Genomic DNA, 11,796 nt, shown 5'->3' on the forward strand with positions numbered 1-11,796 from the left:
AAAAAAAAAAAAAAACCTAACAAGAGGCCTGAGGGACAAACAACATATAAACACAGCTCTGCTGGTCGGCGGATTGTATTGACGGCTGTGTATTACAAGGTCAATTTAGCCATTTATATGCAAATGCGGAAAGAGCATCCAACAAATAAAGGGACTAATCCGATGTGGCCACCCACCCCCTTCTATCATTGCCAGCTATGTTGTGCATAAACCCGCCATATTCCTGCTCTCCAGCCCCTGACAAGAACACAAGCGTGCACAGCACTCACATAGCACTCACACCCCCTTCTCCCTCACAGAAAGCCCGGGCATGGGAAATGAACACACGCACAGCTCCCGTACAATGAACGCTGAAGAAATGACGGCAAAATGAAAAGAAACTTACTCACAATGTATAAATGCCAGGAAGCAGGAGCCCGATAGAACAATTGTCACACACGCACCCTCTCCGGGTGATTTTGTGCTCAGTGCCTGGAACTATGGAGGAGATCACTCCCTTCTAGCAGCAGCTTCTGAGGTGACAGGAAAGGCGACGTCAGGAGCAGCCTCCGGGACCGTTAGATAAATATACACAACTAGCACTACCAATTATAAAGACAGCTGCATGAAGCTGACTGAACTACCAGAGGAATGGCTATCGCTAAATAGAAATAAAGGGTGTTTGCAGCGACTGTGGTGACTGCAGCCCCAATGTGTACAAACCCCGCTCCTCCCGTGTCTCAGCCTACGCTGGCTCTATGTCACTGCCTCTCTCTGGAAAATGGCGTCGACTGCTTGCACGGGGTTCACTAGCCTGCCTGACAGGAGCATTCGACTATTGCGGGTGTGGGGAGCTGGAAAAACTCAACTATCTGCCCTCAAGTAAAATGGCGCTAGCAATACCGCAAAGGTCGCCATTTTACTTGTGGGCACAAGTAGGAATCCCCGGGATTCCACGCCCTATTTATGTAAGTAGTGTAGCACCAGAGGCTGCTCGAGCCATCTTAGTTGATGGCAGAGCCCTACATCACTGAGGAGCTGTATGTAAATACATGGAAAGATGCCTCTGCAATCTGAGGTGGAGCGAAGGAAGGGTGTAGACGTGTTTAAGTGGCGTAAGGAGGCGACTATTAAGCGTCGAGATATGCTTACATTCTTTGGCAGTGCAACCCGCCATATTGAGCTGAAATAACAGAGCTCCATTTTAGCGTTTTTAGACGGATCAATGTAGTAATGTATTATAACAAGTTACCGGGCACACAGCACATCTAGCTTTATATAGCACTCACGCAGCATTTCATCCAAAAAAACAGAAACACAACGCTGCCACCTACGGAGATACAGAGAAGCAGCCATGTCTCAGACATTATCTACTAAACACACGCCAATGATAAGCTGGAGGTGGATGTACGCGACAGCCCCGGCTGCAATCTCTGGAAATGGGTGGGTATGACAATACATGTCTCAGGGTGGCCCTGAAGGGAAAATGGAGGCGGTGCCGTGCACATCTCTGCGCTGAATATCACCATGGTGCTTCCAGCTGAGGGGGAGACGCCTCGGGGGTTTCCCAGGCAGAGCTTGCAGGGGCTGCCGACTGGAGTGCGCAGGCTCAAGGTGCGTGATAAAAACTCGCTGACTACTGCACTGTCTCCATGAAGAAGGGCATGGACGGGAATGAAGAGAATACGCGGACTGGGGCTGCTTCACCGTGCTGCTCTCCCACTACAGCACCATCCGGCCATCTGTCTGTGTGTTCAGAGAGACATAAAGAAATGGCTGGTGATTGGACATTTGGCTGCACCAAGTATTGTATTCGTTGAGTGGCTATTAAACTGTCTTCTTTGTAGAAATGTGCAGTTTTCTAGTTTCCTGTCTTTTTACGTTGTCCTTGTATCGGGATTATCATGGCGCCCTGTTAGTTTGCTGTCATTTTAATGTTGTTTGTTGGTGGGCGGAGCTAGCTGGAGGCAGCCAATGGAAGCTAGAGGGGAGCTTTGACTGCGGCTCGTGATTGGCTGCTCGTGACATCATGTTGCAGTAGGTGGGAGGGGAAGGAGCTACTGGGGATGCGGGTGCAGAGGGAGAACTCGGCGCCATTATGTAACCGCGCACCATTGAACCTATAGGTTTGAGTGAAGGTTGCAACACTACTGCGCGTGGAATACACAAATTCCAAGGCCTGTTTTCCAGAGCTAATAGCTGTCGTGCTTCCGAGTGTGCAGTCTTTTAGCACAGCAGTTCCTACGACGGGCCATAATTTGTGAGTGCGTCACACCAATATGGTGCTCGGGGAGAAGTGCTGGGGCTGCACGTCTTGTACGAGTCACGTGGCCAGGTTGCCTGGTGACCGGGCTTGGCCGAGATTCAAGATGTTCGAGACGGATGTGGGGGAGGAACGAGGAGAAGGAAGCTGTTCTGTTGGGGGAGGGGAGCTTAGTCTGGACCCAAGCTCACCATTCTGCAGATTAGTGAATGCTCGTCCGCTTGGAGACGAAATGCGAGGCTTTCATTAACCATTCAAAGGCCGACAGGCTTCGGCCTTGTTGTGTGTTTATTGGACCGCAGGTTGGATTTAAAAACATCCTTTAAGAGGGTGAAATAGGTTCACTTAGACTGTAAGCTCTTCTGGCAAGGCTCCTCTTCTGCTGTCTGTATTTGTACAACGCTGCATGATATGTTGGCGCTATATACATACAGTTTTAATAATAATCATATACTCAATGACTGACTATAAAGATCTGTGCACAGCAAGCTGCCCCCGTGCTCAGATTTGTAGATTCCTCCATGTTTTATGTTCCTCCATGTTCTTCGTTCTATTGCAGAGTAGTGATTTGCTTCCCTTGGATAAACCCTGCAAAGCGCATTAGATACCTGCTTTTATCCAAATCTAATCTTTTTATTTTTTTTGCAATATTGCAGGTGTGCTTTCCTATAAAGGTCATTCTTCGGTTTTGGATTTGTCATAGATGAATAGTTGGAGGCATCCAACCATTTCTGCTTGTGTATGTGCAGTCTCCCAGCTCCTGAGTGTAATCGGTACGGCTATAGAATGTCGTAAAAGTTTTTAAACAAAGTCAGATTGTACAAGGTGTGCAGTGTGTTCCCACATCATTATTTTACCCCCTTGTGCAGGGGCTATGCTCCCCCATGTCTGCAATGGTAAGCAGTTTATCAGGGAGGGGTATGGCAGTCCAGATTTTGCCCTGAAGGTTGGTGACATCCCATGCTTGATTATTGACACCAGTGTCTGCTTTTCTGCTTTAGAGTCTGTTGCTGGGAATCAAAATGTAAACAAAAGAACCCCCACCCACCCTACAATGACTATAGGGCTTCTCCCACATTTCCAATTTATGTTGTTGGGGGGGGGGATACAACTATCCAAAGAATCATTACCACAAACTTCTCAAGTATCTGGCCACCATTCTTCTTATTTCACTCTCTGGTTCTTCCTGCTGACCTCTACCTTGCTACAGCTAATGATGGGATTGGTGAATGGAACCAATGAGGGACATGGGAAAACAACACTTTGGATCCTTCATTTTAAAGATTCTTCTTTAAAATGGAAAAATTGTAGCTTTACCATGGGTGTGTAGGTGGTACTTACTGCATTGTTGGATCTGTGACCTACCTGCTGTTTAGCAGGCAATGATGTCTGGATCAGGTTATATCATGCGATAAGTGGGGTCTAATCCATTAAAGTGCTTTTATTTACTTCTAATATGCAGACATAAAAGGTCAATGTCATGATAATCCATGTCTGTCAATCAGACAGCGACTGGCATAGTTCAAGTCATTGCTTAGGTGTCTGTTCACACGGTTTTGTTGTAGTTACACACCTCACTTAATTGCTATTCATTTTCTATGATGCCCCAACACTCATATCGCATGTGCTTTGGTAATAATGTTCACATTAGAACTGAAACAAGCATACCAGTGCTAAAAGTTTTATGCTATCAACTGATATTTATTGATAACTGACTTTTTAATGCAAAATACCTTAAAGTCGACTAAACTAAAAATAAAAAAATGACACCTGCCTTTAACCCCACAGATCCTCGATGGCGCTGGACCTTCCCAAGATCCGGTCCTGCTTTGTCCTGGAATTCCTCTGTCCCGACACCACCATTCTTCTCTTGTGTTGTATTCTTGCTACATCACCCGACCCACTTCTGTTAAGGGGATAAAAAAAGAGCCGATCTCACTGCTCCTAGGAGGCTCTGGCTGCTCCTTCTGCACATGTCCTGATCTCAGGCATGCGCAGAAAGACAGCCAGATCCTTCTAGGATGTGTGACGTAGGTATCTAGGGAGGCTCTGCGCTCCCATTAAGTTTTGAGTTTAGGTCTTGTTTAATATGTAGCTTTGCTAGGAACAGGTATGTATTTGTAAAAGTCCAGGGAAGAATACATACCCCATAGAGATGCTGGACAAACCCTGTTGCTATAGAAACTAAGAAATGTGATCTAGCTTTTAGATTAGAGTTGATAAACATTGTACAGTTACTAAGGTCATAGCTCTTCACTGCTAGTGAAATACCAAACTGGGCTTTCTAAACCAGAGTTGGATTTTTATATGATGCCAAGAGGTTCCTTGCATTTATATTCTGGAAGTCGTAGGTTCCAATTTTTTCTTAAGGCAGAACTAAAGTTCTACTTAAAAAGACAAAAAAATTGCACAAGGCAGGGCTTAATTTCAGAAAAGGACAGGTGATGTCTCTACTGAAATATTATTACCTGCCTGATCACACAATTGAGCTGTCAAAATTGCTGAGCTGCATGTGTGCAGCTCATGGTTGGTTACCGGGATATTGGCACATCCTGTTTTCCCCTTGTGGTGGGTGCATGCTCAAAAGTGTCGTCCCAACCCTGGCAATCAAGATGGCTGAAGAAGGTGGTGCCCTGCAATGGAAGTTATGGGTGAGTAGAACAGGATTTAGGTCTCTTGAATGTGTTAATTGTCTTTTTGAAGTTCTTTGGTAGTATATAATAAACTTTGACCCAAAGAAAAGTATCCTTGCCATGTTCATTTTTGTTTTTACCTTCATCCTTGGTAGCTTGATTTTATATAGGGTTTTTAACAGTTTTTGGTTGAAACTTAACGGTAGTTTGAAAATGAGCCAATCTGAGACACAAAAACAGATCCTGGTATGATAATTGGATTATGTACAGTGGCTTCCAATCCTCAAATGTTCTCAAATTTGTGTAGGTGAGATTTGAATACCTATTCTTATGGAATGAGACTTTGGTAAAGGTAGCCAAATGTTGCTTGTTTTGTTGCCAAATCCAGATGTACTTTCTATTCTGTAGGATGGACTAGGCATCTGGATAAGTGGTGGTCAATTATAGGGGGGCCTTAAGTTTAGCTTTTGACAATGGTATAGAGCTAAACAAATCGTTCAGTGTATATGATATTATAGTGGTTTGGTAAGCTGCAGGTGATGCTACAATAGATGGTCAGAGACCTCAAACAGTGGAAGAAACACAACGACAACCACCCAAATGGTCCTCTTCATGTACTGTTCCTGAGCATACAGGAAAAACAGACTAATGGCCGCAGAACCTGTGGTCTATACAGTATTGATTGGCCTTCCTGTTTGTATTAAAGGTCTACATAAAGCTACAATCAATTTGAGAAATATCTATCCTATATTTGGATGTTCTGTAAAGGTTTACTAATGAGATATACATTCTGGTGACAATTTTTGTTTTCTTTTGCTAAGGAGAGAATACAGGCAGTATTTAATGGCATTTTTAGTTTCCAGCTTGATTCCAGTCTGTTATATAGATTGCATATTCAAAATCGTATAGAAATGTGAATAGTTTAGGAGATAGGAGTGATGGTAGTAGTTATTTTAAATTAAATGTGAACCTTAAAAGAAGGAATACATTCAGATATTGGACTTCTAGAAAATTGTTGCTTCATTTTAGGGTTTTTGTCTCCTTTAATTTACCCAGGAACTGTTTACCTTCTACCTCTTCCCAAGGAACACAGGCCATGGTTGGCCTTTATAGGCTGCATTAAAGTGGATTGGTCAGGGTTTATCTGGTTGCTTTTCTGCTTCCCTACCTTTTTAAAATATTTTCTGAATTGTTGATTTCAAGCTTAGCATACAGCTTACGTGTTAAGCTATTTTCCGCTTGCAATGTAAAAGGGTGAATGTCATCCTGTTCACTGATCACCTTTGGACCAATAGTGATTTGATCTGAAGGTCACTTTTTGAATATTTCCTGGAGTATGTTTAAAGCTGACTTCTTCCTCTCAAAATATGTTCGGAAGCTGCTAGGATCAATACTGAAGTAATTTCACAACTGGCCCATGGGAAACTGGTAATGCTAGAGGAATCAAAATTATATTTGGATCTTAGAAATGGTGGAGCCATAAACTAAATAGCTGGAGTATGTCAAATAAAGTGTCTGTCTCAAACTATTATAAGCTATTATCTTTATTTGCAGAATAGTCATCTCCCTTTTTACTACACAATGTTTGACTTTCTATGCATCTAAGGGTATCTGATATGCACACAACCCCCTTCACTGTTAACACCCCCCACCTCCAAAAAAAAGTGATAAAATAAACCTGTGTTTTTATTACTCTGATATTTTTGTAGTTGCCAAACTTCTAGGCAATTCTGCAGCTGCCCTAATCTTTCTTTATCTGTATTTTTAGTCCTGTGTCAGTAACGTAAACTTTTGTGGATCAGCATGACAGGACAGGCATTTTTAGTAGAGGTTAGCAATAGTTGTCTTGTTTATCCTGACAGGTTGTGTTGTTTAGTGCATACATAATTAAATGTCTCCACATGTGACCGTCTCATGTACAAGGTAACACCAGCTAATGTGTTTTCTTTACCCCCCCTCCCGTTTAGGTATTGGAAGTAGGGAAGACTTTGTACCATTATTTCTTTTGCCCTATTTTTAAATATTTCCCCTCTTTCTTGAATGGGTGTAAGAAAGGAAAAGTAAAAACCTCCAAATGATGGGTTCATCCGGATGAGCAGAGCATCAGACAAAGATAAATAACCATTTCTTCTAGTTGACTACTTTTTAAACCTTATGCTGCATTAGTATTGTAAATACAGATAAACAGAAACCCAATCACTAAAATATTTCATTAACATTTTAATGTCAATTCAAAATTTGCTCAGTCATTTTGCTTAAAACTTCTTAAGATATACCTGGTGCTCTTATTGTTCTACTCCTTCCTGTATAGTGACAGCTTCCTGATGAGGCCTACAAGCAGCCATGGCAACTAGCTTTGTAAATATATATTTTACTGGTGTCATTACCTGGCAGCCAGTAGAAAATGTGTCACATTGACAGGAAGTGGCTGCAGAATGAGAACAGGAAATAAGCAATACTGAAATAAATAGGTTATTACTGTATTTATAGAATGATGTAACAGTTTATTGTGCACTATTCATTACACTAGGGAATGCATTTTTTGTTGAGTTAGAGCTTACACTTTTTTTTACTTTTTGGGTGGTGAATCCAGTTTTTTTTAGGTTACAGGTGATCCTCCAATTTTGTCAAAAGTACAAATATTACATATAATAAAATATTAATGTGAATGTACTGTTTATTTAAATTTCTTTTTGTCCATACAAAGAATTTATTGTTGTCATTTTTTTTTTACAGTAAAACATATGAAATATAATTGGGTAAGCTGTTAGGTAAAAATGAGTGTTCAGTTAGGACAATCGCGCCGGATGCTTCAACAATAGTCAGCCATCATATGTACATTCCATCTACCCTGATACCGGCCTTCCATGACCATCAAATCTTGGTGGAATCGTTCACCTTGCTCATCACTGACTGCACCAAGGTTTTCCGGGAAGTGAGAAAGATGGCCATGCAGAAAATGCACCTTAATGCTCATATTGCAACCAAGCATTTTGTAGCTCTTCAAAAGTTTCTAGACAATTATGTAATTATTTGCTCATGTGATTCCAGGAAACTCCTTGACAATCGCTTTGAATGATAACCAAGCATTCTTTTTGACTTCTGACATTGTCCTGATGAAATGTTCATCTTTGATAAGCTGTCGAATTTGTGGCCCATCAAACACACCGGTCTTTATTTTTTCATATGAAAGGCTAGGAAATGCCAAAATGAGGTACTTGAAAAAGTCTTCAAATGGTAAAGCTTTAACGAACTGCTTCATCAGACCCAGGTTCATGTGCAGAGGCGGGAATTTAATATTCTTTCTATCGGCAAGTGGCTCATGTAGAATGTTTGGATCACATGGTTTTAGGGCAGATCTTGGAGGCCAATTCCATTCCACCCAATGTCTCTCACAAGCTCTGCTGTCCTACATGCACAGATAAAAGGAATATTTGGTGTATCGGCGTTGCTGACCAAGAAGGAAGCATACCATTTTAAGGTCAACACAGAAGACCCAATTGTGTTGGTGATACTGCAACAACTCAATGACTTTTTATGTCTGCATAATCTTCACAAAGAGAAACTGAATGGCCAATTGGGACTGACCCAAATATATTGCCATTGTGAAGGAGGACACACTTTAGGCTCCGATTTGAGCTATCGATGAATAGTCACCATTCAGTTGAGTTATAAATTGGAATTCCCAATTCCTCCATTAAACCAGGTATGTTATGGCAATACACAAAGCCACTGTCAGTTCTAAAGTACTGTAGAAATGCAATTTATCTGGTTTGAAAGTACGATACTTTCGTTCCTTTTTTCAAGTAAGTTTTTCAAATGCAGTCTTGATGCTAGATGTTCTGAAGCCTTCTTCAATAGTCCTAAATCACGTGCCAAATCACACAACTGATGCTGATCAAATCCTTAACAGAGTCCCCTTCAATTTAAAACTATTCATCATTGTCACCTTGTTCATCACCATAATCATGTTCTTCAAGAGAGGGTAGTGTTAATGAAAACCGGCACTGGGATTTCATCTGAATGAGCCGCTGGGCGTATGGCTGATTGTAGACTAGGATACTCTTACATTTATTTTTCTTGTTATATCCCGCAGTTTTCACTATACAAAAGTAACAGTCACTGAAAAAAATCTGTCTCTCGCCAAACCATTGGTATACCAAATGGCATCCTATCACGTGTTCCCTTTGTCCACATCCATAAACCCTCCACACACCGTTTGCACAGCTTATGAGGGGCCCAAGACTTATCTTGATCACCAAGTTTAACTTTGAAATATGCCAAATAGGCTTGCTCCACAAATGTGCTGATCTTCGCCCTTTGACTGGGAATGGTGAAACTGCCACAGATATAACAAAATGAAGCAGGGTTGTTTAGGCACTTATGACGAGAAACAGCAGAGCCAGACATGATCTGAAAGAAAGGATATACGTGTGTAAGTAGAAAAATAAATTTTGCTTATTCACTACATAGAGCAGCGCACAACCTCTGACCACACTGACTTGCGTGTAAAGGAATAGCCTATACAAATCCACACTACAGTATTCGCATCAATATAAGCATATTATAAGTAATATAAAACCTCATGTGATAGAAGAAAACTAACTGCACTTTCAGAATCAGCATACCTATTTTAGTGTAAATAAGCTTAAAAACTGAAGTCGACAAAAAATTTGTTTAAAATTGTTCCCCAGTGTTATCAACAAGAAATCTGGGCACAGAGGGATATTAACCTATTCTATGAGCATAGCTATACCTTGCACTATTTGGCACAATTTAGTCATACTAATAATACTTAAATATTCTACAGTTTAAAAAAAATTAATATACACATTGAAGTACACACAGTTTTGCTGTTTACAGAGCAGGAAAAAGAATAATGTCAAGTGACACTCCTAGAAGGAACAGGAGAAGTGAATTGAGAGCAATAAAACCACTGTTGGAAGCCTCATTTAACCCTTTCTCTACTATAATTAGCTATTTGTGTTCCTATAAGAGAAGCTTCCCAATCCTCCCTGTCCTGATGGAGGCTATAACCCCTATCTTGCTTGATAAAAATAAAAAATCGACCAATGAAACAGATGAAAAAAAAAAATACTTTAGGGTCAAATGTTTGGTGAGTATACTAAAAGAGAGTATACTATAGTAGGGACTGATATGACACCTTGTTTTCTTATTTCTAAAAAATTAGTCATGCATACATTTGTGACAGCTGGAGGTCAAACTTGTTATGTACTAAAACATACATTTCACAGTATAATAATAAATATTATAAATAATAATAAAACAATAAATATATATAGATGAGGCCTGAGAACATGATTCTAAAAGGTAAAGGGCCTTGGTCACTGAGCACTGTGTATTAAAAATCACAGAATGTATGACAACTTAGTATTCATTTTAGCTAAGGAATTGGCAAACAACCAGGCTTTCAATAACAAAGAGAAGACAGGAAATGGTCCTCTGGTGCACCCTAGTGACAGATGCCAGTAACTACAGTCATGCATACCTCTCTAGGTCAGGCTTTCGTAAGCAGAGGTTGCTGGGGGTTTAATGAGTAGGAAATTGCAGATTGATCTCTTGTCTTGCAGATGGGGGGTTTCCTGCTATTTAGAGGAAATATATATCTATCACTGTAGGCTTTGTCATGATAAAAAAAAACACTCTGCTACTTTGGGGTTTAGTTTGGGGTGAGCATTACCCCTTATGTACCTTTATGTATCCACTTTACTTCATACAGTGTATCCCTGCCCAGACTAACCCTCAAAGTATTTCTGGTTAGCTACCAATACTGAGGGCTGGTCAATCCCGATTCCTTCCTGCTCAAACAGGCAATGAAAAGTTCTCAAAACAAAGTAGTTATGTTTGCTTCATGCTACTGCTCCCTTGTGGCAATAAGTCGTTACTGCAGCAGTACAATCATTCAACTCAAAAACCTTTCTTCTTTTAAAAATGAGCAGCTTTTGATCACAAATCTTTCATAAACCATCTTCTATCTTCACCTATCTGCACTCTTGTAACACACAACATAAACACTTTTTAGCTAGGTCTTTTATGCTTATTTTTTTCTAGCAACAGTAGAAAGTACAGCTTCTTTCAATTCTAAAGTTTTATATATCAAATAAGGTCAAATAAATATAACCTCAGATAAACAACAGGGCATCACATATTACATGATACATCATTTATTTACCAAAGACTAAACATGCAGAAGTGAAAAATTAAGCACACCCTTACCACTTTTCAGGGTCATTATAACATTAGTAAAAAAATAAATGTCCTGATAAGAAATAAAGAGGATAAAAAAAGATCCTTCATCGTAAAGTTGTAGGGACACAAACTTCTGTATGACAAAGGTCATCTGCTCCATAAAGACAGAAGCAGGACCCACGTTGTGCCTAAAAATTGCCAACTATTTCCTCAAGAATGGGACTAATAGTCAGATAAATGGGTAAATAAGGATATAAAGAAAGCACACTTAGTGTTCCACAGGGACCAGCACCCTCCAGGTTATGTAGTGTCATCTATGTCACCTGAGACAGTGGTCCCCTCCTTCTCCTTAACACAGTTGTGGAGGATACTATCTGCCTGCACCAGGAGTGCAAAATTGCTCCATTGGCACACTTTGTTGAGACTATCATGAGGATCCACTGAAATTTAAACAGATCTTTGTGAGAAAGGCTTCAATATTTGGGTAGACAGACCAAAAATCTCACCCTTAATAAAGGTGAAGGGGTTGGTGGGATGATCTGTGGCCTTGGCCCTGGTCTGGAAAGAGGAATTGTTGGTTGTTCCACATGCAGCTTGATGTCAAACCTTCTATGTTGAAATATAGTGGCATCACTGCAGCTGCCCAAAAGATCCAACATCATTATATACCGTATTTTTCCGCGCACTTTTTCTTCCCCATAACGGGGGGGG

General features: G+C 40.7%; 1 protein-coding gene and 1 long non-coding RNA gene across 15 annotated transcripts in view; one reads left to right on the forward strand and one right to left on the reverse strand.

Moving 5' to 3' along the window:
- KMT2E (lysine methyltransferase 2E (inactive)) overlaps window positions 1-859 on the reverse strand; it is a 45,523-nt gene extending 44,664 nt beyond the window's left edge. For 5 of the 12 annotated variants that reach the window (XM_072401704.1, XM_072401705.1, XM_072401703.1 and 2 more), the window contains exon 1: window positions 390-857. The gene's annotated coding sequence lies outside the window, so the exon portion shown is untranslated. Of the gene's footprint in view, window positions 1-385 lie in introns of all 12 variants that reach the window. The other 7 variants (XM_072401697.1, XM_072401699.1, XM_072401696.1 and 4 more) reach the window with 5 other exon arrangements.
- Window positions 860-938: 79 nt separating this feature from the next.
- The window catches only part of LOC140324109 (uncharacterized), a 15,349-nt gene continuing 4,491 nt past the window's right edge, over window positions 939-11,796 (forward strand). Inside the window, exons 1-2 of one of the 3 annotated variants that reach the window (XR_011919488.1) lie at window positions 939-3,015; window positions 7,612-11,230. This is a non-coding gene — a long non-coding RNA (uncharacterized lncRNA). Of the gene's footprint in view, window positions 3,016-4,030; window positions 6,325-7,611; window positions 11,231-11,796 lie in introns of those variants that run through there. The other 2 variants (XR_011919487.1, XR_011919489.1) reach the window with 2 other exon arrangements.

The sequence above is a fragment of the Pyxicephalus adspersus genome, chromosome 2, assembly GCF_032062135.1.
Source record: "Pyxicephalus adspersus chromosome 2, UCB_Pads_2.0, whole genome shotgun sequence".
NCBI classification, from domain to species: Eukaryota; Metazoa; Chordata; class Amphibia; order Anura; family Pyxicephalidae; genus Pyxicephalus; species Pyxicephalus adspersus.